Here is a 27,924-nt window from a genome sequence, read left to right as displayed (position 1 = left end):
CCTCTGCCTCTGCTGCTCTGCACAGACTAAGATGCACTGTGCTATCATTAGGAATACTGCTTAAATTATCTACTCATCTATGATTATCTCAATTTCATTTTTAGTTCTTCAGTACTTATTTTTATGAGTAATCTACTTAATTTATAATAATAGACATATAAAAGTAATAATAGATTTATTTTTATACATACGAGAAAGCTCATCCAACAGACACTATGCAGTGGCATATTTGCTCTCCTAACAGTGGAAGGCCACTTTAAAATGCTTTTACATAGTCTGAATGTTCTTGCATTATCCCCATTATAGTCAAGATTTTATTATACTGAGGATAATTAAGTATGTTTTAGATTATCTTTATTTTCCTCCCTCCGGCTATCCACCTTTTGGTCATTTTCACTGCTCATTAAAATTTCCACAAGAAAATGGTCAGTGAAAGAAACCCAAATAAAATTCAAGGCTAGTATAATTTTCTTCTTATTGATAGATCTGGCAAATTCTGTTACTAGAGGATTTCTGCACAAGAAGAACAATACCCATCGTCATTTACATGACTCAAAATATGGCCCCAAATCTAATTTACTTAAAACACTGTAATTGTCTTATTCAAATGGAAAAGTTTCAGGGCTTTGCAACCAAATGTGCTGCAACTTACCTGGGGGTCAAGGGGAGTTTGGCTTTGAGGGTAGTTCTCTAAGGAAACGCAAGCTTCAAAAAATCTCAGAACTGACCCACTCTCATGGTGAAGAGTTTTGAGAGCCCCCTGCAGGATGGATATACACCAGAGGAAATCTCTAATGGCAAACTCTCACCTGGTGTTTGCAGAAGCTCTAAAGTATGGTAGTGTTATCAATGTATTTTATTTTCACTTCTGGCAAAGATTAGCCAAGGATCCTTTCAATGTCCTAGGACCCTTTCACCTCTTTGCAGTCATTAAGGTTTGCTGTTCCCTTTCATTTCCCCACACTGAAATGATCTATATACATCTTCTAGATGGTGTACTATAGGAAGCGGCAAGTAAGGTTCAAGTCCAAATATTTAACCAAAGGAACTGTGTTCCTGGCCTTCAGGACTGAGAATGAATATTATAGAATAGTTGTTGTTGTTGTTGTTGTTGTTGTTGTTGTTGTTCTTCTTCTTCTTCTTCTTTTAAGAATTGGTCATCTTATGTTATACTCTGGGTTAAACAAGATTTTGCAGGTTATCCTGTGAAACCTACAGTATTTTGAGGAAATCGTTTTTGAGTTCCAGGCACAGTTTTAAAATAGAGATTTAAATACATTAGGGGTTGCCTTCATCTGTTTGGTTTAAATACGGTTTGATTATCAAATTTATAACATAGCATTAATATATTATTCCTACTAGTTAATAAATAAGTCACTTAGGACAATATAGCCAGATAAATGACATTAGGGGCCCAGCATGAAACTAGTTCCAATAGTATATAAGAAACTTCCATACTTTTTAATGATGACCTTACCCAAGGGATAAGTTAGTATTCACAGCCGTTTGAGATTCATTCCAACTCTACGATTCTATTACTCATTTCTAAAAATGGCCCGGTCCCAGCTGGATATTTTGTAATTAAAAAATTCAAATTTATAGGAACTCTTCCAAATGTCCGGGGATATCTGACACAACAGAAGAAAAAAAAAACATTACTAAAATCACTCCTTTATATTTAATATAAAGCAGGATTTTACATATATATTACACAGACAGAAAGATAGCTATTTTATTTTTTCTAAGGCCGATGCTATTACTTTAACAAAATACTGGTCCAAGGGTAAGAATACTAGGTAAGAATCCAGAACTGGTTTCTGGGTCTCTTTCCACCAATATCTATAGATGTCCACAGTCAAATTTCTTAAATTCTCTGGGTCTTGATTTTCTCATGATCTCGGTAAGTCCTTCACTATCTAGAGTTACATAATTCTTTTGAACTGTAACACATGAAATATGAATTAGGTGAATCGAAAATGTGGCAGTTAAGGTTTTAATTTTATTTTACTACTGTAAAATTATGAAATTGGGGCATATGGTAGCAGAGCTTAATACTAAACAAAACAGATAAAAATCTCAGCTTGTTTCTTTATTCTAGTTTGAAGAATTCATTTATGCAGAAACTCAGATGCTTATCCATATTCAAGAATAAAAATTATTAGAAACAATGTTTCAATCAGATATTTGTACAAATAAACACAAACTTTAAAAAAAAATCACTTGCTGACTCTTCTGGCTAACTGTATAAAAGAAATACTAAAATAATCTCATCATCTTTGATTTATGGATCTTCGCTTTAAATCACTTATTTTAAATATACAGATTACTTTTTTTCCCCAAAGTAATTGTCCAGTAGCTTAAAACATAGATAAATTAGTAACTATTATTACTGGAAACAAAGAAGAGATAATGTTAATACTAATGCTAATTATAACACACACACACACACACACACACACACGAGATTTTGTTTTCAATTCACTTAAACGCTCCTGGGAAATAATTAAAGAATTTGTTGCTACAAAGCCTAATAGAGGACTGAAGGGGGATCTAATAAAATTAATACATCAAACTGGGTTATTTATTCCTAAACAAACCAACATAACTGAAAAAGATCATAAAAAAAAAAGGAATGCGTTATTTTCATTATCAGGAAAATTTCCATGTAGGTACAGGGAAAGAACACAGTTGTAGTTTACGATAATGTACACCTGAAAAGAGGGGTGTTACGTGTCAGTTTAAATTAAAGTACAATAAAAGAATTTCAGAGCTGAGAGAATCTCTGAGATCTTCTATTCCAAACCAGTCCTTTTTTAAAGGTCTTTTGAGTTGTTATTTAAGATTTTGTTATCCAGCCCAAGTTAGGCAGCGGACAGTGGGGCACAGACTAGAACTCACGTCTCTGATATCCGGTGAGGTACACCTCGTCCTTACGCTCCATGGCCCATGGGAAGAGAGATCAGACCACTGTCAAATACACTGGGGATTTTAATACTATAAGGAAAACAAGTTAACAAAGTAATTTGGTTCTGAACAAAGTGTGAGAAATTAGGTATTTAATGAAATAAATGACAGTGAAACATTTTTATGCCTTTTATTTGTTGCCTCTGAGCTCCAAAACATTTTAAACTGGCAAACATTTTTTTTAATCAATGTAATGACTTGATAATATTATTAGGAATTTAAGTTTTATAAGTCAGATCATCACTCCTTCCTCTTTCTCCCGTGTGACCTGAGGAACTCATGAGGTGAGTCCTGGGTCTCCCTGACTTCCTTAGACAGCAGCGTACCTCAAGTTCATTTCAAGGAAGATGGTGTCAATTCCTACAACAGAGGAGGTAAACTGAGCAACAGAGTGAGGAAGGAGTACCCAACCCAAATCTTCCCAGGCCAGTCATTTTTGGAATATCCTCCATAGAAAAATATTCTGCAATAAGATTCAGATACACTTTCATATGGTAAAATATATGTTAGAAAAGCTGTCAAATATTTGTTTAAAATGCATATTGTTTTATAAAAATCAACTGCGATTGTAAATGGCATGTAGACAAGAAAGACAGGGAAAGGTGTGTAATTTACCTATGGCTCTCCCCCAACCAGCCTCTGGGCTCACGGTAAGTTGTGGGCAAGTCACACCTAGGGAAAACATGTACGTACTTCAGAAATGTGGAAATGTAGTAAAAATATCCCGCCAGTTGAAGAGAAAGCTGAGTGATTATCCAACAAGGTAAGTAGATATGCTTTCATGTCTAAATGAGAAATCTCAGTAGGTGAACCCCATTGACAAACACAGCAAAATATCTGACTGGTAGAGAAGTTCCTGATTCAGAACCCCTTCCTATTCTCCACCCCTCACCTCCCCAAAGGGGCAGAGACCACTCCAACACTCTAAGATTGGGTATTTACAGGGAGTGAGTTCACAGAGAAGGGTTTAAGCCATATTCCATAGTGTTCTATTTTATCTCTATCTCTATCTCTATATCCTCCTGCTGGCGGGGCTGACCTGCCCCGGAATTACAAGCCAGGTATATACAGTGTGAGCACCAAGGCTCTTCCCTCACCTGCAGCCTCCCTACGCCACTGCCCTGAAAGGGTCTCTCCCATCTAATTAACCAACAGCCGCTCCCAAGAAAGGATCTCATCCATCACTCCTTGGGAATATAACACTTTAGACTTCAGTGTATCATTTATTGTCTTGAAAGATGATGATAAACCTCTTGAAATTCCTGACCTAGATATCTATTCATTTTCACAGAGAACTATTTCAAGCGTTTATTAAAATATGGTTGCTATTTTAAAACAATTTCCTGGTATGTATGGATATTTCCATGTTGCAACTTAAATGGAAAGCCAAGGGTAATTTTTTTGAATAAATTACAAATAAGCTTTGCTGATAATCAAAAAGTTCATTTATTATACCACTTATTTTTTTCATTAAAAAATAGTTTATAAGTTTCAAACATAGAGGGAAATTGGGAGGCACAAGACCATACCCATATAATGTTCATTATAACTAATAACCACACCATACACTATAAAGCTAAATTTACAACTAGAAAGTTTATATGTTCTGAGTGCTGTATCTATAGTATGACAGTCTCAATAGTTTTTTGTTTCTTCTTAGATTTTCAAATTCTGACAATACACAAGAAGCATAAAAACTAAATTTTCATTTCCTCTATGACTGAACAGCAAGCACTCAATATTCTATGGCTCTCTTATTATAGTTTCCCATAATGTGAAACTTGGGAGAAAAGAGGCAAATGTCAGTTTTGGCAGATAAAATATCTTTTTTTTTTTTAAGATTTTATTTATTTATTTTGAGAGGGGATGACGGGCAGCGAGAGGGAATCTCGAGCAGATTCCACACTGAGCACGAGCCCGATGCAGGACTCAATCTCACCCCCTGAGATCATGAGCTGAGTCGAAATCAAGAGTCAGATGCTTAACCGACTGAGCCACGCAGGTGCCCAGCAGATAAAATATCTTTAAAAAGAGTCAGAGCACGAAGGTATGAAGGCACAATTGTAACTTATCTAAACCCACCAAGAAATGAGCAAGCAAAAAACTGAGGCCAGCAAAGAAAACCATTTTTTCCCTGCTTCTCCCATGCTACTTTCTATCCCTCTGTAGTAGGTTGAATAGTAGGCTGAAAACGCACATCCACCCAGAACCTCAGCGTGCGATCTTAGTTGGAAATTAGGCCTCTGCGGATATAGACAGGTAAGACGAAGGCTTACTGCGCTGGGGTGGGCCCTAAGTCCACCAAGGACTGGTGTCGCGGTTACATGAATACATAACAAGGTGAGGAGAGGACATAAGCAGACAGAGGTAAGACGACCATGTGAAGACAGACGCGGACACCGGCGTGATTCAGCCATAGCCAAACGACGCCTGGGCCACTGGAAGCTGGAAGAAGCAAGGAAGGCTCTCCCCTCAAGCCTTCAGGCCAACCACGGCCTGCGGGCACTGTGACTGTTGGACTTCTAGCCTCCAGGACTATGAGAGAATACATTTCTATTGTTTTAAGCCACCTGGTTTATAATCATTTGTTAAAGTAGCCCCGGGGCACCATACATCCTCGAAGCCTAAAAACCCAACCAATGAAGCATTACATCTTTCTTGGGCCAGTACAGGGCCTCGTTTTTTGTTTTCGTCTATTTCGTGATTTACACTAAAATGTGAACTTAGCCATCAGCCTAACAGTCTAGCACTATCACTCAAAATGGTATTATGTTTTGGTTTCGACCTTCAGTAATGATTTAGTTTTGTCTATGTTTCGTAAAGTTCAATATAGAAATGAGATCTGGATCTCCCTCTGGCCTATAAGAAATAGAAGAGAACATTCTCAGTAAAAATTTAAAAACAAAACCATTTTATTTCTATAAGAAACTGGTCAATATGTATTAACAATATGTACTATAAGCACTATAGGGTTATAAGAACTATTATTTACTTTTTTACTATACAGTATACTTGTGAGTGAATTTCTTCTATCTTATATTAAGCACTGATGCCAAACACATAGTAGGTACCCCATAAGTATTTCTTAAATTAGAGTGACTACTCTAGCAGTGTACTACTGTTATAAATACCTGGGGACAGTGATTTCCAATTTCCTAACACGTTCATAAGGCATTTATTTGCCCCCAAAACATTTCAGTGTTTTATTTTACTAGTTTGTATAAAACCACCTCAAACATTTGTTTTACTATAAGCAACCTCTTTCCTAAGAAAGACTTAACTATTAGAAAATAACTTTAATGGGTTATGTAGATATTTTACTCAACTCTCCTAAGAGTTTTTAATCAATATGGCTTTCCCCCTGCCCCACCCTCTAAAAATTCTGTCTCTAGAAATTCTGTCTCTAGAACATGCTAAGGGATGTTCAGAGACCGAAAACCAGGTAAATTCAGGGAGAAAGTATCAAAAGAATACACACACTTATGATATGGAGTACGGGGGGGGGGGCAGGGAGGAATATATTCAAAAAGCTTCGAATCAACAAACAAAAAATACAAATATATTAATCTTACCTATATACAAAATGACATTAAATGATTATAAAGTAGTAAGATTATTAAGTAAAAACAGAATCTTGGTTCTCTCACAGAATCCATCCGAAACGTATTATTTCTTTGAAATCATCTTTCTATAGCATGAAAAGCTTAAAGGCTTTTATTCTGTAATTTTATAACTTTTAAAATTCTAAATCAGTATCACTTAGAACTACACACTATTGCCATGTTCAGCATAAGCCTGGTTCATATTTTAGTACTTTTAACTCATTTTGAGATTAAATTTATTGTAAAATTTTCTTTAAAATTTTTAAATCTGGCAAGTGTAATGATATCAGGACTCCTCTGAATCACAGATGAATATTTTATATTTTATGAAACTCATTATTTCATGAGTACAGTATTTCTGGCTTTTATCCTTTCAACTGTGAGGAAAACATCTCTAAATCTAAAGGTTAATGATTTGCTGACAATTATAAATGTTTATAAAAGAGTGGCAATTTCTTGGTCTATTTAAGAACATTCATTCCTTAATATTTTATTAATCACAGTAAGAGCCTCTGTTACATTTAATGAATAGCACTTTTTTCAGGAAAAGGCTTACACAAATAAGAGATACTTGGGCTAACGTACTCCACCAATTGCACTATTCAACTAAAGTACAGCAATATGCCGGCAATGGATGCAATGACTAATACTCTGAGTAAAGTTCAGACAATAGGGGGTCACCTCGCAGTTTCTGAAAAGGCTTCATATAATAATGTCCTTTATGTGACGTCTTATTTTAAGGTGGTCTCACAGCATCAGACAGACTAACACAGTGAATTTCTTTCCTTTTGCTTTAAAGAGACAAAATGATAAACCTGTTTTTTTTTTAAATTCACAATTGCTTTCCTATAGAGCTAGAAACCCTTAAAAATTTCACTTCACTGTTTTTTTCCAGTTGGTACAAAAATATCAAGTAAATGTAAGTGGCCCTTTTCTAGCCTGACAAAAGTAATTTTAACTGCGTGTTTGTCACTTCTCAAGAAAGTGGACTAAAAGACAGACGTGAAGGTTAAGCAGTCAGTCAACAAGCTTCTCTGCTCAGACAAAGGTGTTCTGAGTACATGTGTTCTGGGAGAGGAGGCCTGCTGTAAAGTAAAACAGCAAACAAACAAAACCCCAAACAGAAGACATAGTCTCTGACCTTGAGTTTGCCATCCAAAGAACGCAATAGAATAAAGAGCTTAACCAATTATATCAGGACATGAAGGCAACCGATTAAGAGCCCGGGGAGGCTGTAGTGAGTACATAAGACATGAGTAGTCTGCAATCATCTGTTGGAAAGAATGGTTGAGAACTTATGAGTTGACAAGGAAGAAAGGAGAAGCTACGGGGAGGAAACGACCTGTATGACAGCTTAGCATGTCATACTCAAAAGAACACCAAACGTGGCATCAGCCGCAATTTTTAGTCCTGGATCTCACTATCAGCCGTGTCAACTCAATAAAGTCACTTAATCTTTTTGCATCTTCATGTCCTCATTCATTCAATTCAATAAGGATTCACTCAGCACCGAGTGCTACCAAGTGCCAGGCAGAGTTCTAGGCTCTGAGGATATCAAATTTAACAGAAGTTCCTGCCTTTGTGCAGCTTACATTGATAAACAGTTAAATTGAAGGAATTTAAGAGAAAGCCATGAATTGAAAACGCTGCTAGGAAAAATCCATAGCTGGTTTCTCTCTTTCAGCTATCTTCTTTTTGCCATTCAACGACAAGAGAGATCTTCCCGCAAATATGTTCTGTTCTATCACTGTGTTCTGTGTCAAATCCCCAGGGGACCCCAGATGAACACCTGAATCCTTTTATCTGAGATTCAAGGTCTTCCATGTCCTGGCTTCCACCGATTTTTTTTAGCCTTCTCTCCCAAAATTCTCTTTCATGAACTTCAGGCTTCCAAGTAGATTATCTGGTATTTTTTCAAATATACTTCCCACATTCCAACTTCTGCAACTTTGCCCATGTGCCTCCCTCTGCCTAGAAGGCCTCCTCTCTGTCACTTTCCATAATCTTACCCCTTCGTCCATCGGGCTTGATATTTTCTTTTTTTTTTTTTTTAAGATTTTATTTATTTATTCATTCGACAGAGATAGAGACAGTCAGCTAGAGAGGGAACACAAGCAGGGGGAGTGGGAGAGGAAGAAGCAGGCTCCCAGCAGAGGAGCCTGATGTGGGGCTCGATCCCATAACGCCGGGATGACGCCCTGAGCCGAAGGCAGACGCTTAACCGCTGTGCCTCCCAGGCGCCCCTGGGCTTGATATATTCTTGATACGACACTATGAGTATGGTGCTACTTTCTGAATAGGAGAGACAGAAGAGAGAGAAGATCCCCGAGAAAGATAATTTGTCTTTTGGGATTGAGGAGGAAAGTTAAAGGCAGGGAAGCTAATGAGGAAGGTATTATAAAACATGACTGTGATTGCATTATAATAGGTAAACCCAAAAAAAACTTCTGGTTTGTAGCATCACTACGTTATGACTGATGACTGAATATACATAAATAAACGGAAAGAAGCTAGTCTAAATGGACGAGGAATTACATGATTATGAATAGGACGATAAAGAGCATAGTAGTAGGCTTTCAATAAATGCTGATGAAATCCACTTTTTTAAAATTTATGAAGTAATTTTCTTTAATAAATCAATAAATTCCTAAAATACATGACAGTTAAATATTATATATTGATTTCTGATTTTACAGAGAAAAACACCGCTATACAGTAATCGTGACAAAGTACCAGCGACTTAACACTCAGTAATTACTGGGTTAAAAATCTCATTCTATAGAGAAATCGGGTTCACCACTAACCATTTCACTAACAATTTCCCTGCATTTAAGGGAAGGAGGAGTTGTGTAATAAACAGCACATACAGAATCCGTCATAAAAGGTTGTTAACTTCAGATCTCTTGCTTTGTTTGAAAGAAATCAAATGTTACAGAGAGAGCGAAACACCACTGCCTCTGCTCCCAACTCTCTCCCCCTTCCCTTCGTCCGCCCTTCCACAGACCTCTGCTCCGTGTGACTGCTCTTTATCCTTTCCAAGCCCACAGCTTCAGTATTTTCCTGTGGGTTTCACTTGCCACCTCAAATATGTTAGCCTATAGGAAAAGCAGGCCTACTTTCGTGGCTGACGTCTATCAGGGACTCAGACATTGACGTTTGATTGGATTATGCCTGACTAAAAAAAAAAAAAGGTGTAACTGAGGAATTCTCCTAAATAGAACAGATATATCTATCTGTGTGTGTGTGTGTGTGTGTGTATGTGTGTGTGTGTGTGTGTGTGTGTATGTTTATATGTATGTATATAATTTTGCTCTTGGTGAACTTAAGAAATAGGGAAATAATTTAATGTACTATATCAAATTTACCTTTATTCAATCTTAAGGTCCTCTGTCCTAGGGTCACAATGGTGACCTATTGTCGTGTCAGAGCCTGGAACTACTTATCTCTGCTCCGGTGTTTCTGTTTCCACACCGCAGAGATTAATCAAATCTTCAAGTGGTCTCCTTCCAATGAGGTACCTCATTAGAGTTTAAAGTCTACCCTAGGAACTTAGAGGTGGATATATTGGCATTGCTAATTGACATATTCCTGGAAATGGGGGATCAGAAAAGAATTTTACAAAATATATACAAAGGGATGTTCTTTTAAATGTAAAGATACTATCAGCTGTCTTTCTCCATGAATATACTTTAAAAATCTTTAATATTGAATTCTACCCATGTTCTGCCTCAGCGGAGGGGGGAAGATATTCTATGTTTACAATTCTAATGCCTACCTCTTGAGAAACTGAGGCACTACTGAAATAAACATTATTAATAAGCATTTTAATAAACCAGGTGTTTATACTGATATCTGAGCATGAAAGTAAATAACTTTTTTCGATTTATGAAAGACTTGGCACCTGAATCCCCTATTCGTAACTGGAAGCATAAAAGGAAAGATTGAGCTTAGCTTTCTGTATGAAATGTAATATGCATGAAATTTAAATATACTTTAAAGAAATCAAACATATTATCAGACACTCACAGACCTTAGTAGTTTAAAAAAGTCTCAGAATCATTTAAAATAAACAACTGTACATTAAAATCAACTATAAAGCTTTAGTTTCTGAATTTTGAAATTTAATTGTTCTACCCATTAAGGGCGCCATTTGTGGGCTCAGCCCTTAATCCTGACATGTAAAAAGGGGCTCTAATGTAATGCCACTCAACTCTTAAAAATACCACATTTCACCCAGATGAGTATTATTGCCTTCAAACAGCCATCTCAGGGGTTATCACCTTTTTTCCTCTTTTGAAAAGGACTCACAGAATACATTTAACTGTGGTAAATACTCTCTCTTCTGAATATAGATCTAATTTTATGAAATACCCAAATGTTGGTCAGTTGACCCTGGGAAGAAAGTAAACAATTCAATTAGTCAAACTGGTATTTGATCAAAATGAGACATGCCTATAATGACAAGAGCTAGTCTTACCTGTGTCTTGCAAATAAACTCACTTTCAAAAGAGTAGTTTCAAAGAAGTTTGGTTAAGATATTACGACGGGAACATGGGAAGAGTAACAACCTATTTATAATGAGGACAACCACCTTCGCTTTCAGGATCCCTATTACAACTAAGACCAAATTAGCAAGCATACATGGCCCACAGTACATTAGCCACGTCCCTGGAAGCTGGTGAGCCGGGTACCCTTCCCCCAGAGCTCCTCTGCAGGGGACGCCTTCTCTTCTTATTCCTTAAGCAAGTTGAATTAACAGAAAAAGCCAGTGCAGAGCCCCAAATTCCCTAACCAATGACACCTTCACAAAAAATGCAAACATATGCACAGAAGAAGCAGGACGTGTACAGAGAAATAAGCTAACCCTGTAGCACAATACGTAAGAACTTACTATATATTTTATCATGCATAATGTTTTACTACCATTTTAAGTGTTTTCCCCAATAATTTTGAATCCACTGAAGAAATTTTACAGAACCTCTACTCGAATCCATAGTTTGAAGCCACTGATCTGGTTTATCTCCTTTCACAAGTACAATTCCGGCTCCGGCACCTTTTCCAAGGTCACACAACCAGATCATAGTTTAAATGCTAATTTGTTTGACTCCTAAGCAGAAGTTCTTAGCTATGAAAACTATGAAAAAAAACGAGACCACCAGTAGATTAGCCTTGGGCACAAAGGAGTAAATACAAATATAATTTATCATTTTGCCAGGTTCAATAAATACCATTTTGATATGTTAATAGCCTTTAACAGTGAAGGCATTAGCCATCAATTAAATAAACAAACCATTAAATAGGGAATAGAAGTGTCAATAAAGGCATAATCTACTAGTTTTCTAATCAATGATGCTAATCATTGCTGGATATTAATCAGGGAGTGGACATTAGCCATAGCACAGATGATCATTTATGATTATGGTTCACTAAAAAAAAAAAAATCTAAATAATATTAAAAACACAGTACAATACTAAACACATATTCCCTCAGTAAGTACTTGTTGATAAATGCTTTACCTTGAACAAATGGAAGTATTTGCAACACTCATTGATTACGACATTTACGGAAAGTTGGAAACAGCCATATTTCTCTCCTACAACAGTAAAGAGAACTTACACAGGAAGCAAAGTCAAGACTAAAGTCGAGACAAAACCCAATCTGACTTAAGCTGGAAGCAGAATTCAGTCATGAAGGATGGAACTTTGAAATTAGGACCAACCTGCCTTTGTATTTAAGTAAATGAATAACCTTACACAAATTACTTCATCTCCTTAAGCCTCAATCTTCTCATCTATAAAATAGAGAGTAAGAATATTGACTTGGTAAACCTTTGCCCGCTACATCTTGGGTCTTTTAACATATGCCATAACAATAGTTTCTAATGTAAAAAGCAGACTGGAAGTCAGGGGCTCTGGGGCCCAGTTACTTCTTAAGGGAGGGACCTGGTGTCCTTCCGTCATTTCCAAGGGAGGCAGGAGCTCGCCTCAGGTGTGTGCTTTACCTCTAACCAGCAACTTACTCACCTGTCTACGCCTCGATTTCCCCGTCTTTAAAATGGAACATTGAACTCCCTGAGTTGTTCTGAAGATGAGATAAAATAAAAGGTTTAAAAGCACGGAGACTAGCACTTAGTAAACAGCGATAAACGTTGGCTATTACTAGGCTTTGCTTCCCCACTTTATAAAATGTGGAGTCTGGATGAGGGGATCTTGAGCTCCGCTTCAGTTCTGAAAACATCTAACCCTACTCACTTTCACAGAAGTTAGTAAAACTGGTTTTTAAAATTTGGCGGGTCTTTTTGCTCCTACAGTCGATGAAGATGGGGCAAGAGAGCAGAAATAGGGCGTTTCTTTTCCAACATTCCCCATCTATTAACCCTCCGGGGCCAAAAACCCTGAAGGTGTACTAGTTCTTCCTTCAATTCATCATTTTAAAGAACACGTCTTCCCCACATTAGTCATTTAGAAGAGTCTCATTAGATATGACGTTTGCCAGTTAAAAAAAAAATTAGAATCACAGATATCTTTATCGATATGTTTAAGTTTCAAATGTATCTATGCATAGCAACGTCAGCATTTTTTTCTTATTCAAATGTAGCCAATGAACTATTGGCTCCTTTTAAAAGTCCTTAATTGTGGAAATTAACATTCTGCTTCACCTAAACACCTAACACCTACGGTACCCTGCTACCCCAAAATCTCACCTGACCATAAATGCAAAGAAATGAAAGTACTAAGCCAAAAAGACTTTTCTGAGAGACCGAAATTAATAAAGCTAATAAAAATAGCTCTGAGAATAGTCTTTGCTCACAAGGTTCCTATTCCTATTTTATGCAAAAATTACAATAACAACAAAATAACCTTGGCTGTTTAATGGCAGGGTAATGAGAAGTGAAAGTAGGCAGCCTGACAGGAGAGGAAAACGGAAAACCCATCTTAAAAATTACACCTGTCCTGGAGCTGCACATGGAATTAACAATTTTTACAAGGACTGTGGTATCTGAAACAGGTCTGGACTCACACAATACCTCATTCAGATCACTGTTTTGCCATTTGAGACCTGTGCAACCTTGAATTAACTTAACCTCTCTGTGTAACAATTTTCCGATCAGTAAAAGGCAGAAAGCCCTTCTAAAAGGAGGTTGTGGGAATTAAATGAAATGATACGGATAAAACGTTGTGCATGGTAAGGGCTCCAAAATGATACATAATGGGAATATTAAGCATTGTTATCCAGTGTCTTAGATTGGGACTACTTATCCCTCAACAGCTCCTGGCTAAATTATTGTACTGGGACATGCAACAATAGAACTGATGTTTGCGATGATGATCTTCTGTTACCGAGAAGTTAAATTATAATTAATATACTTTGTTCTATATGTAGTCGGCAAACCTTTGTTGAATGACTACTGTTTTCTCAGCATTGCGGTCAGTGCTGGTATGTAAAGATGAACAAGACACAGCTGTGACCTGAAAGAACTCATCCCCCTAGTGGGGGAGAGAGAACCCTAACAAATGATGACAGTACGATGTGTTACGTGCGGTACGGAAACATGCACCAGGTGCTCTGGAAGTTTTAGAAGCCAGCTTGGCTGGACGCGGTCAGTTAAGTCTTCAGACACAAGATGCCACAGAAGTTGGCTCTTGAAAGAGCTGTGACAGGGTAAGAAAGGGCCAAAGTAGCACGGACTAAGGGAAAATGCTGAAGCACGGATGGAGAGGTACGAACCCACAGGAGAAATGAAGGGAGAGGTGGGGTCATGAAAAGAAGTCTGATGAAACACACTAAAGAATCTGGACTTGATCCGAAAAACATAATGAAGACGTGATGCAGAGCTGTGCCATGGTCAGAGCTGCGATTCGGAATGACAGCTACAATGACAGTTTGGAAGCTGGATGAAAGAAGAGACAGAGGCGGGGGAGACCAGGTTTAGGGCTAACAAAAGAATCTAAGGACCAGATGAAAAGAGCCTGAATTTCGGCCCTGACAGTGGGAAGAGTCAGCGGGACAGGGGAGTTTGTAATTCCTTTCAAACGTATTTCAATTCAGTATGTTTGTTTTTAAACCAAAAAAGTCCTTAAAGTACTAAATCCCTGGATCCATAAAATCTGACTCTCCTGTCATAACTCTTTTTGGCGATTTTGAGTTCCTTAGATTTAACTGTTACATAATTCATAGCAAGATGATAAGGCGATATCTCTGATAAGGTTTGAAATAGTATTCTAGGTATTTTGATAATGGGCCAATTTTTTTTCTTTCTTACGATAAGATCTGTGCTTCGTTCTGATTGAATAAGAAAAGAGAAGTCAGTAAAAAGTAAAGCATAAGTTAAACTCCAATCAGTAAGGTCTGACAGCTTTGCCTAGGAAAACAAAAAATCTTGTATGCAGCACTTAACTGCTCTAACTGGGGTTTCCAAAAAGGTTAGATCTTGTGCTGTGTTTAATAAAACTCTTCCTATTATTGAACAATACTTGTTCAAATATTGAAGCAAGAATTTCATTTTAATGGAGTTGATACAAAATACCTCACAAGGGATATATTGACCATAAAGTTCAGAAATACAAACTATAGATCTTTTGGTTCTGTTTTAACTTTTTAAGCAAAGTGATGAGTCTAGACGGCAGCAATAGAACTATTAAAAGTTGAATAACCTTCAAGTAAACATACATAGGCACTTGTTAAAACAAACATTATTCCCAGTGCTAAAATTGAGGCTGGCAAGCCTCCCCTCTTAATAGCTTAAAAACAGTTTCAAAAGTAGCAGGATAGCAGCTTCTTTGCAGAGAGACTAATCATGATGATTAAAAGATCTTTAAAAGTGAATACAGAATGGTCAGTCAGCCTGATCGCCTTAATTTTTAATGAAGGAATATCTTCAGATATATCAATGTATGAAGCAAACTTGGGAAGGGAAATCTGTCATGCAAAAGAAACTAATTCTAATTAGTTTGTGACTAATGTTTCCCTTCACTCTGATGATCCACAATTGCAGGCAGTAATATTTGAAAACAGAAAAAAGAGGAAATACGATAAAGCAGTATCAAAGAATCTGCCAGTGATAAAACAAGCAGGGTGGCTGTTATAAAGTAGCCACATGGCTTTTTCCACCTCCATCAAGGTCACTTTACTGATGATGGGCTCAATAAGATGATAATGCATTTAACCACTTTCCTTGCTTGCATCTGGCTTCGACCTCACAAATCCAAATGGCCTTGTTTAACTACCCTGGCCTTTCAGCATTTCCCTGAACAAAGATAATTAAGGAGATGTACTGCCCCCTACGATCACAGGAATTGAAAGACAAACTTTTAAGAGCACAGCCAGGTGTCTATTCCACTAATGCACAACTTTTAAGCAGGAGGTAAAATGAAATAATGGGTAAATAATTATAAAAGGTTAACAATGTTAAATTTGTTATATACGGTCATTGTTTTCTTTAAAAGAAAAAGCACAAAAAGAGTTCCAGGCTACATTTTACAGGTCTCTAGACAGCAGGTCCTCTCTCTCTTTCTCTGCCGGAAATAGCTGGAAGACTATGGAGAAAACAGTTGTAAGACTATGGTACTGTGCAGAAACTCACATGAAAAAAATTCATGAAAACTCCCACACGTCATTTTAATTTTAAAAATTTTAGGCTGATATATATGCTTATATATATTTATACAAATAAAAAAACCTAAAGTGCTTTTCCATATTAGTTCTATATTAGTCATTTTGGTATGCTCTCTAATCCATTTTGCCTTGGAAATGTACAAAATAAGATGTTTATGGGAAACAGTATTTAATGCTGAGAGGAAAATAACTCTTAGGAGAGAAACTCTTTTTTTTTTTTTTTTTAAATACTGTGGTATGTGGTTTCTCAAACCTTACTATTATTTAGATGTGATGTACGCTCAAATATCTGCGTGTACTCTTCAGTTTTCATTCTTCCCTTGTGAAATGAATTTATCGTCAGTAATACGTATGCCATAAACTGTTTCTGGGATACCAAAGAGGTAGTTCTTCTCACCCTACTGTATTAAAAATTAAGAGTAGATATTTCAAAACTTAAATACATAGGACTTGTAATGGAACAGAAAGGTTTGTAACTAAAATCAACATAGAAATTTTAAGACAACTGATTTCTTATATATTAAAATATATACCGTTTCAAATCTGCTAAAAACATACATATTCAAATAACTGGTACACATCAAATTATTATTCTCTATGGGGAAAATTTTTTTTGACATGTCGTAAAACAATACATTCCCAATACCTAAACCACACGGGTTAAAAGGCCTTAGACATTATTGAGTATTACAATAACTTTATATTTAAGACAAACTATTACCAGTCCTATTACTTTCATTTATTCTGTATTATTTATAACTAGAGAAATCTGTAATGCCAAACAGTTGGATAAATGTAAAGAACGTCTAATGTAAAATACCTTATTTGAAGAAAGAATTAAGTGTTATTTTTGCTTCAAAATATTGACTATTTGAGGATATAGAATCACTTCAATATGATTATAGCCAAAACAGCACTTAGGATTGATAACTTAACATCTATATTTATATGCTTGAGACTCTTTCAAATCAACGTGACACAGCAAAATCTTGCTAAGTAATCTTCATCTAAAACTGTGGGAACCTTAACCCCCTTGCTCTTCTCTCCTCCTCTTCTAACCTGCCCATCCTTCCATTCCTTTCTCTCTGCCTAGAAGTTTCACCACCTTTATTTGTGACTGCCCTTGGATTAGCTAAACACCAAGTCGTTGCAATATCTAACTCTTTCAACACTCTCACAGTTGTGACTTAGGTTTTTTAGCCAAAACTATGTAGAAGTTCTCATCTAACCCAGAAGGGTACAGCTTACATGATGGTCAACAAACAAACAAATTATGGCCTGTAATCACTTACTTTTTCACTTGGACATATCACTCGATCTCTTCCATGGTACCAAATTCACAACATCCAAACATCCTTAAGGAAGAGTATCCTGTTTCTCAAGAGTTTGGCACAAAAGCACTCACATCCAGGATAAGACAGAGTAACTTCAGCCATACTTTAAACTACCCATGCATGTAGGTATGCACGTATACATGTATATATTTGCACAGAGAATAAGAAATCCATAGTAAAGCAATAATATATTAGTGTAAAATTTAAACTTTTTTAATATGAGGAAAAGTCAATAAAAATTACTTATTTAGATAAAGATTTAAAACAAATGTAATGTCCTATATTTAGCTTTTACATCTGGATCGTTAGAAAGATGGTTAAAAATCTTTATTCACAATTGTTTAAAGCCCCAAAAAACAAAATAAATTATAAACATAGAGAGACTGATGTTCCAAAGCCCAATCTCTTAATTGCTGATCAGAGCTGAAAATAGATCTTTTTTTCTCCATTAATTGAATGAGTCTTGTTAAACCTTTTGAAATGCACTTCAGAAAATGCAAGAATACAGCTTAGAACAGGTTCTTTAATTTGGGTCATTTTCTGTTACTTGCAGTAGTGACGGGTGCTTAGCAACGCTGTTCTGGTGGCCCTTTTAAGGAAATGAATACCTGGAATACAGAATTTTAATCTATTTTATGGCATTAATTATCAAGATCACTGTATTCTAGACAGTGCCTCCTTTGCCACTTTCCTACGTTATGAAAGAAAGGAGTCCCATGATTAATTGAATGTATTATTTCAGATGACAGAACATCTTCTGCACCCCCTTTCCAAGTAAGAAAAAAAAACAAGGACATAAAAACTAATAATAGTAGATAGAAGTCACAGAGAGGGTTAGTTTAAATGTTTAGACAAGGATCTTCCACTGAAAATTAGGAGTCCATATTAAGTCACTTTTATTTTTCTAAGTCTTTAAGGGGAATTAAATTCTATAATGCCACACATTAGGCCGTTGATATCTAGGAAACGTGATGCGACACAGCCAACACGTAATCAGATTTTATTTGGTACTTAAAGATTTGCAGAAGTTTTTAAATACTGATTTTACGAAAGAGGACTTGTACATGAGAAATGTTAACAAGAATATCATTTAAATTATGACCGAGTTATTCACTTTATGTTTATTTTAACATGCTCCAACGATCAACTGCCAGGAAGACGAGGAAGCGAGGTAAAATAGAAAGCTACCAAGTAGTTTTGAAGAAATCGAACTGCCATGTTACACTCTGTAAATACGTCCATTCACCTCTTATTGATAATTAGCACAACAGGTTCAAGAAACTAGTAATTAAAAACATTTGGAAGACTCCCTTCTATTTTGCTCTGATCTCAGTTACCATTGTTAGAAGTACAACTCTCCTAACTTTTTCCTCCTGATCACACAATTCCTTCTAGATTCCATGTGCTGGAGAAGGAAGGTGACACTCTTCCCCATCACCATTCCTGTCTATGTTCACAGCTAATAAGACATCAAGTGACTCCCTCTTTGTCTAGAATGTACCCTAATTTCAGTCTTTAATGGCCAATTTTTTAAAGCTTTTAACACTTAGCCTCCAAAGATGAGAAAGAAACCAGGTTAACAACCTGAAATCAGATTTTTAGAGGTTTCAGTGTATCAGTTACTATATAATCAGCATCTCTTTAAATTAAACATAATTCATACTTGATGTCAAATTTATCACCAAATTGTGTAAATCACCGTCTAAAATAAGTGACACCAAAATTTCACAAGTTTTTTAACCTCTTAAGACAGATGGACGTTGCTTGGGGTTTGGGGGTTTTGAAGAGTACAGCTGCATTTTAATGCCGGGGAATCCGCTGGAAAAAAACCCAAAATGTGTGGCACAGACAGTATTATGCTGCGCTACAATATTCTCCCACCAAGAGGGAGGCTTACTAAGTTAGCTGTATTTCTAAAATGCCTTCTCGGGATATTTTCTGTCCTTTCTTAAGGACTACTTTAACAATTAGCACACAGAGGTCTCTGGATGAAGCTCTGAAACATTTAAAACCAGAGAACAAAAGGTTTATTTTAAAAATGAAAACCTTGGCTTGTCCAACTCCAGACGTGAATCTGCTTTCAATTACTGAAAGTATTTCCACTTCAGTGGAAAGGGATCAAATCTTCAACTACACCATCTTAAGGCACTGAATTTGATTATATTAGGCTTTCAGAAGACAGAATGACTTTGTGACACAGGCACATATATTCTGTACATATCATTTCTGAGATACTCCAGAGATAGAGACGCCAGCACGGAAAGGCAGGAGATGTGACTTCTCCTTCTGAGAGCCGCCACAGATCTTTGTTTTATTTTATGGGACTACACACATAAACGGTAAAAAATGATTTTTACTTTCATAGACAGTGCACACGTTTTTCCCCGATCAGCACCCCCAACTCTTTTTCCAGGAGTAACCTGCATGGAAGCATCACAGCAAAGTTGGATTTCTTTTAGAGACTCTGCTGTAGAAAACCCTCTCCTAGCAAAAATCACACACTAAGTATTCCGCAAGAGAAAAACCGCTCTTTTAATTAGCACGATTATTTTGCACCTCTTTCCCCATTAAGCAATCAGTATGATGGATTTTAGTTAATGGAACCAAAGGGCTGATTAATTTAAGCTCAGCGCAGATTTTAAAACCTACCCAAGACATAAATTATCAAAAATCACTACTGCTCACATTTGCTCCCAACGAATTCAACAAGATACATCGCAAAAGTCACAGAATGCAAGGGAAAGACAGATTTACCTCACGGATTAGGACCGTATACTACCCATTAAAAAAAAAAACCCACCTAATTAAAAATACCGGGAACAAAAGACTCCATTCTCCCCGCGGCTACCTGCACCACTCCGAGTGACGAAGAGTAATCGAGAAAGTTCAGCCTTTACCTCCTCTAAACCCTTAAATCTGGTCCTTCAGGGGTTAAAAAGCCACCTCATTTCAGATGCTAATGTTGCCTCTGCAGCGATTCTAACCCGCGCCGAGCCTCCTCCCATTCCGACACCACCAGGGAGAAAAGCGGGGCCGCCGCCGCCGCCGCCGCCGTCGCCGGCCCCGAGTGCGGGCGAGCGAGCGAGCGAGCGAGCGACCCCGCGGCGCGAGGAGCCGCGCGAGAGCCGCGCGGGGAACCGCGCTCGGAGCCGCGCTCCGCCCGTCCGCCCGTCTGCCCAGGCCCCGGCCCCGGCCGCCGCCGCCGCCGCTCACCCACCTTGCCGCGGCGCGCCCTCGCTGTGGCCGTGCGGAGCCGAGCCCGGCGCTGCCAAGTTGCCTCGGTCTGGAGCGTATCATGTTACAGCGCCGGGCTCGGGGCTCCGGCTGCGAGCGGCAGCCAGACATGATAGGCTGAGGCTCCTCTGTTTACACCCGGCCGCGGAGGGGGCGGCGGCGGCGCTTAACCCCTTCGCGCCGGGCCGGGCCGCCGCCGCCCCGCCAGCCCTGCGCCCAGCCGCCGCCGCGGCTCGAGGCGACCCGGACCGGCCGCCGCCTTCTGACCCCTCCTTCCACACAGACCCACACACAGACATGCACGGACACACACGCACGGACGCACGCACACACACAGACCCACACGGGCCGGGGCATTTTAACGGCCTTGCCCCAAACGAAGAGTGTGAAAACTGCACCAAAAACTGGTTACAGGCATGCTTTAAAGACCCTGATAGGAGGTATTCCACACACACACGCGCGCACACACACACACACACACTCACTCACAGGCAGGCCATAAGACATCAGTATTCTCTAATGTGGGTTTTCGGGTTGCTGTAGATTTTTCAAAATAGGTTTTCTCTACAAGCACTACTTTGCTGTGCTCACAAAAGAACCTCGTCCAGCACATGAATGAATCCGACCCCCGATCCGCCACCATTCATGCATCACCCAGCTGAGCTGTTTACTTAATCCAAGGGAGAGTGACGGCCACACTCCCCCGGCCTCCGCGAAACTAAGTGCTCTAGCTCGCAGGACGCGCTGCTCGGGAAAGGTGGGTGTCTCGGAGGCGGGAGGGGTCGGGCACGGGCCTGGAGTCGAGCGCCGGCGGGGCGCGCGCTGCTCGCGTGGGTGCAGCTGCTGGCCGCGGCGGGGACCCGCTCGGCCCCCGGGGCCGGGCCGCCGAGGCTCGCCCACTGCAGTAGGCCGGGGGCTGCGCCGCGCCCCCCTCCTCCGGCTGCAGTTTCGGACCCCCGCGGACGCCACGGAGGGAGGGCCAGGCCCGCACTCCGGGAAGGGAAGGAGGTCCCTGGGGCTGGAGGCATGTGCTCCAGTCTTCGGAGCTAAGTCTGAATGATGCGCCAGGGCTGGACGACCCTGACCTGGAATAGCTCATGTGGTGTTCTAACTAGCTTTACTTCGAAACGAAAGCTACTTCGATATTGCAGCAATCACGTTATTTAAAAATTGTCCTTTCCTCCCCTCCCCCTCCAGATCCACTTTTATCATTATTTTTGTATTGCCTCCAGTCCAACGTCCCTCCTTCTTCTAATTTCTCTTTTTTTCTAGAACATTCCATCCCCCTCAGCTTCTTCCTCCATTCAACTGAGCCTTGAATGACTGTGTGTTCGTGAGTTTTGGGATTCAGCGTGTTTTCTTCCAATTCCTCCTAACCCCTCAAAGTATTTTTATAAATAAAGCAACAAAGAAAACTAGCAGCACTTTACATTACAATATGCATATCAGTCAGCACACCTTTATATTATTAGCTGGTATTCCACATTTGTCTTCTAAATACGGATTTAAGCCAAAAAATTAATACTTTAAGAATGGATTAGTGTTCTCCATTTATCAATAAGATCCAGTAATGAATGTATTCTTACCTCAATCCGTGATTCGAAAACAGTAATTTCCTTTTCCTCTTTAACATTCTCCTTTTACCTTGACTTTTGTCACTTTTTTACATCTAATGCTACATACAGTAATGTGAATACAGCTCTTCTGCCTCTTGCTGGATACTTTTCCTTCTGTTTTCATTACCATCTAACACATCCATCATCACACATGGAAATGTCTGATGTTACTCAACATTGAAGTCAAGTCTCTACCCTGTAGTGTTCTCTCCTTTCAGTAATAATGGCTCCTCTAAAATCCTGACTCACAAGCATTCTGTTACAACATGATTATGACAACCATCATGTCTGCTCTTCCCTGAATGGTCAATATGTTCACCCTTTAATTAGGACATTAGTAAGATATCCCGGAAATGATCTAAACATTTCTTTGACACAGTCTAAATTTCAAAGTTATTTCAGGGTTTTGAAACTCTTTTTAGTAAAACTGGGTCAAAAAATAGAACAATAGGTATTTTGTGGGGCACCAAAAAGCTCTTAAGCAAATATCTTACTAAGTCATAATATTTTGAATGTGATCATTTTCACAGATCACTGTGATGTGTGTGACTCTTTTGGTGGGGGGGAGCAGTTGCCTGAAATAATTGCAAATAAACACTATATAACTATTTAAGCTGGAATATGAAGAGGGTGTTGTTCAGTTAGACTCTTAGAAGAATTAAACAGGTAAAACATTTCACAGTTGGAATTTTTCAGAACCTGCAGGTCTTGTCCATGTTTCAGAAATGTACCCCTGGATTTTCAATGACACACATTAGCAGATGTGGATTTGAATTAGAACATTAGAGGACAGAAAGGGGAGCACTCTAACGGGAAGAACGAAAGGTTTTAAAATCCTAAATCACTGTTTGGGTCAAGATGAATCTCAAGACTGATATTTGGCATACTCATCTCCCCCAGATAAATGCTATGTAAATTGGTCACTGATTGATAGCATTTATTAAAATTCCAATTTAAAATGCTAATTAAGCAATGCCCGTTTATACGTATCAGATACATGTTAGGTAAATTTTTATATTGGACTATATTAGAATATTCTACATATATATCTAGTTCTACCTTTTCTGAATACGAAACTAATGATTTCTGAATTGCACAAAGACAGTATCCCTTGAGAATAATCAAGGGCTTACTTTGAACACAGCTGAGCAGCAGCAGCTCATGGGGAAGAAGAAGGAGAGATGTGGTTTTAAACAGTTCCTATCCCCGAAAAGTGAAGGATGGCTTCCACATATATCTTCTCCAAAAAAAAAGACACAAAGTTTTGTGGCCACCCCCATCCATACAGTAAATCGCTGCCATCTTGTAAATAGAGGAGTCTACTGAAGAGTTCTATAGAGACATATAATAAGGCACACATTAAACTTCTATTTTCATCTACTATGGTTTGCCGTATTGATGATATCAGGAATCATGAGCATTATGGATACTGCCTTTTATAACAAGCATTTCTTGTCTAAGATCTGCAGAATTCCCCACAGCTCCACAAGCAGACACTATTAAATATGTTGAATTATGTGGCTATTTTATGTTGTGAATAAATAACCACATGGAATCATACTTGCGCTATTAAATGAATTTTACTTATAACTGAATTCAGTTCTTTAGGCATAAAAGCCTAATGACTGCACGCCACAAGGAAGAGTTTTAAAAATGCATGAACCAAAGCAAATCAAAGCAAATTGTATTTTTTTTTTTTAAAAGTCCATGAATGAGCTGTTACTTCAAACTGGTACCCACTTAGCTTTAATATTAAGAATGCTTCTGACCTCTCTCTACTTAAGCCAAAAACCTTGAAAAAAAAATCAGTTTAACCAAAACTAGGATCATTAGCTTTCCTGCTAATGATTAAGCACCGAATCCATACTGTCAGAGATGCTAGTACAAAATCAGAATCAACTACTTTTCGCTATACTACACATGTGACTATGATAACAGCTAACATTGAGCACGTCATACGACGGTCACCATATTGAGCGTTTCACACATTTTTATTTCTCTAAGCAAGCCCCTCTGAAAAAGTAATATTGTTATCCCATTTTACAGATGAGGAAACTGGAATTTAGGTTAAGAATGGTCCAATAGAGAATACCAGAGCTTAAATTCAGCCCCGGGGGTCCTGAGCCTGATTGCTTAAGCCGTTTGACTAAATACTTAGTATTTAGTAGTTAACACTGGTATTAGGCGTGTAGTTCACTTTCAAAATCAAATGTGTCAAGATAAGCCACACCAATGACTCGAAAACATGGTATTCAATTCTTAAAACTGATTATTTGTGGATTTGGGAGAAGGAAAAAAAAAAAGAGACACAGCACACGGCTTTCCCTGTGTTTTGAAGTTAACCTGAAGTGTTAGGGGAACCAGTAGTGCACATATTAGTATTCTCTGCAAGCTGGAATCTCATAGAGGAATAAAATAGTTAATAAATGTTCCAGATTGAGGGACTGGCATAGGCCAGTGTGCATCTGTCACTCTAGAATTTAGTTTGTCTGAATGGACTTTGTTAAAAATTACACATTTATTTGTAAACATTTTTTTTCTTTTTTAAATAAACAAATATGTCAAAGACAATGTTTGTGTCACCAAAATTACAGTGCACTGACATCAACTGGTACATAATAATTGTACAATTACTTTGTTACGTGCTGTGAATAAAATTTTAGATTTCATCTTCCGTTTTCCAAAGTGTTATTTTGTCAGTAGCAGGAAAGTCTCTAACAGCTATGTGGACTCTGTTGTAAGCTGACATAAAGCTGTATTTAAAATCATATTTCTGGGTCCTTTTTCCAATAAAGGTCAATTATCATTTACACTGGAACCAAAATAAAGGCTTGGGGAAAATGCTCGTAATAAAGTCCAATTCATAATTTTCACAGATGCTTACAGTAAGTCTAAAAGGATAGTATAATATCTAGATGATTCTTTGATTTAACCTACAGACAAATCCACCCACAATATAGCTTTTTATTTCACAACTATCTGCAATGACCCACATCCAAAATCGTTTCTAAAAGGTAAGTTTTCTGCTTTATTTGTAAAGATGTTATCTCACCAAAAACACAAATGCCTCCTGAAATCTGATACTATGTGAAGACCTAAGACTCTTTCTTTAGATCTCCAATCATGTTTGTTCTGTGTCAAAAGAGCTGGTTCTTATTTTTGTCCTAATTCAGGTGACCTTGGGCAGGAGCATGCTGGGTCCTCCACAGCCTGGGCAGGCAGGGAGGAGGAGGAAGCAAGATCTGGGAGTGTGTGATGAGGTCTGGACTCCTTGCAGGGGGCAATCAAGCAATGCACTGTATCCAAAAGGCTTAGTGAGCTTCAGCCCTGTGCTGGCAAGTATCCAAGTGGGAAGGACGGGGGTAAGGAAGGGAGATCATTCCTCTCTAGTGGTGAGAGCGAGACAGGGGGCAAGAGGGCAGAGCTTCAAGAGAAATCCAGATGGTCAGCAAGAGTTAGCTGGGGGTACATATGCCAGGAACTGGGCATATACCAAGAGCCAAGGACCCAAGTCAAACCACCAAGTGTCCAAAGGCAATGCTAGAAGTGTCTGTAGTAGAGCAGTGCATAGAACCCTAGTTCCATGTATAAATCACCACGACTGGGGAAGCACAGGAGAGGCCAAGATAGAGCGCTACTCATCCTTGGCGGGTTGGATACCAGGGCTGCAAGCAGCAAGACTAATTCCCAGGCCCACCCAGGGATGGCAGTATTTGTCCATGCTTGGCAACTTACTGGGTTCAACTTATTTTTATGTTTTGAAAATGAGAATACATTCGGGGTGGAGAGTCCTTTGAATGTATTGACAGTCCATGTTTAAAAAAGGCAAAGGTGATAAATAAAAATGACTGAATTATTTTAATTGCAGTCATTTTGTCAATCTGAACTCCATTTCCAACCATCATTCCATTTACCCAACCCGAAAGCATCTTTTAGTGTTAGTTCTCAAAAACACATTCTCAGTTAAATGTTAAAAAGCTAGGCACTATATCTTTGAAATTAAATATATTACTATAAATACTTTGTATTCTTCGTTCAGACACCAAGAATTAGGTATTCATTGATGTTATTAGGTGTGTAGGTGTCTATAGAAGTGAGAAGCTTTCCACAGGTCAAATCTTTTACACAGTGGACAGAGCACAGAATCACACAAACGTCTATAGTCATTCTTGAAAATTTATAACATAAGCCCGTATGTGTTAAGATCATTTTTGCAAATAGTTTATTTAACAAGTCTTTATTGACAAACAAATCTAGATAACAATGTATTATTTTCAGGTGTTTCATGACATAGTTACATGCAACACATTTTTAATGATTTTTTTTCTATTTTGTGAACATAAATCATGTCTAAGCACGTATTTTTATATGTCATTTGGGATGTAGATATATGCTTGGTCTCTCTGCTTTTTACCCGGCCAATTTCCGCTTGTTCGTGACTTGGCGTGGAAGGCAATTCTTCCATTTAGTCTTTTCCTTATCCACTAAGAATAGTTTAAGGGCCCCCCTTTTGAGTTCCCATTGAACTCGGTAAATATCCCTTTCATCATACTATATTCTGCTGCCTGTGGACTTGTCTGTAACTCCCTCCAGACCATAAACACATGAGGGCAGGGACCACTTCTTTGCTGATTACCCAGCACTTAGCATAGTGTCTTGCACTAGAGACACTAAATATGTACCGGTTTGGGAATGGGTAAATGGACGGATCATGAGAAACAAATAGTCCAGATTGATGAAACTGCTTGCTAATGAAAACAAGTCTATCATTTGTATTTATCACATTATTCTGTAATTATTTGGTTCTCTGTCTCTGTCAGTCTGTCTCTCTCTCTCTCTTACACACACACACACACACACACACTTAACCTAACTCAACCTAACCTAACCTGCATTTTGAGGGCAGAGACTATGACCTAATGGCAACTAGCACCATTGATAGTTTGAGATCACTATTTCTTAAAACTACAAATGTATAATTTTTCATTATAAGATCATGGAATTACAAAACTGGACATAAACTTAACATGTTTGTCATACCCTTCTGAATCCCCAGACACAGATGAACCTATTTGTTGTTGTATTTTTTTAAAGCCCTATCCTGCCATGTCCATTTCAAGTGATATGCTATAATATTTCACATTGTTTACCATGAGCAATTCTATTTTGAGAGTCTCTAAATCTCTAAAGCCACAATTTATGCCCAGATGCTCTTGCTCTGTCTTCAGTAGAAATAAGGAGCAGCTGATCACCATTTCCTCCGTAAGTGCCCTTCATATTCTTGAAGATGATTATTCTTAAATCTGCCCTTAAGATCCACATTGTCAGGCTAAATAATCTCAATTATTTTTATTTGACTTTATTTTACCAGTTCCTCATGGGTCTAATTTTCATCTCTTTCAGCGTCTCAATGGCTGTTCTCTGAACCTCCTTCACAGGATATAGTGGGGCGGGGGGAGTTGCTGAGAACCATGTTGACTGGATTATCAGGCTCTAGATTTAGAGATCTAGGCCAAGGAACCAGAAAGAAGGGAAAGAGAGTGAAGGAAGCATTTCAT

At 38.3% G+C, this 27,924-nt stretch overlaps 1 protein-coding gene across 7 annotated transcripts in view; it reads right to left on the bottom strand.

The window, feature by feature from the left end:
* The window catches only part of TENM3 (teneurin transmembrane protein 3), a 589,152-nt gene that overhangs the window by 307,127 nt on the left and 254,101 nt on the right, over positions 1 to 27,924 (bottom strand). Inside the window, exon 1 of one of the 7 annotated variants that reach the window (XM_087856509.1) lies at positions 20,734 to 20,870. The exons of the other annotated variants lie outside the window; for them this stretch is intronic. The gene's annotated coding sequence lies outside the window, so the exon portion shown is untranslated. Of the gene's footprint in view, positions 1 to 20,733; positions 20,871 to 27,924 lie in introns of those variants that run through there. 7 annotated transcript variants of the gene reach the window in all.

The sequence above is a fragment of the Ursus americanus genome, chromosome 27, assembly GCF_024610735.1.
Source record: "Ursus americanus isolate L20-20 chromosome 27, mUrsAme1.1.p, whole genome shotgun sequence".
Lineage (NCBI taxonomy): Eukaryota > Metazoa > Chordata > Mammalia > Carnivora > Ursidae > Ursus > Ursus americanus.
The sequence above is the reverse complement of the archived record's forward strand: the minus strand, read 5'-3'. Positions and strand labels throughout refer to the sequence as shown.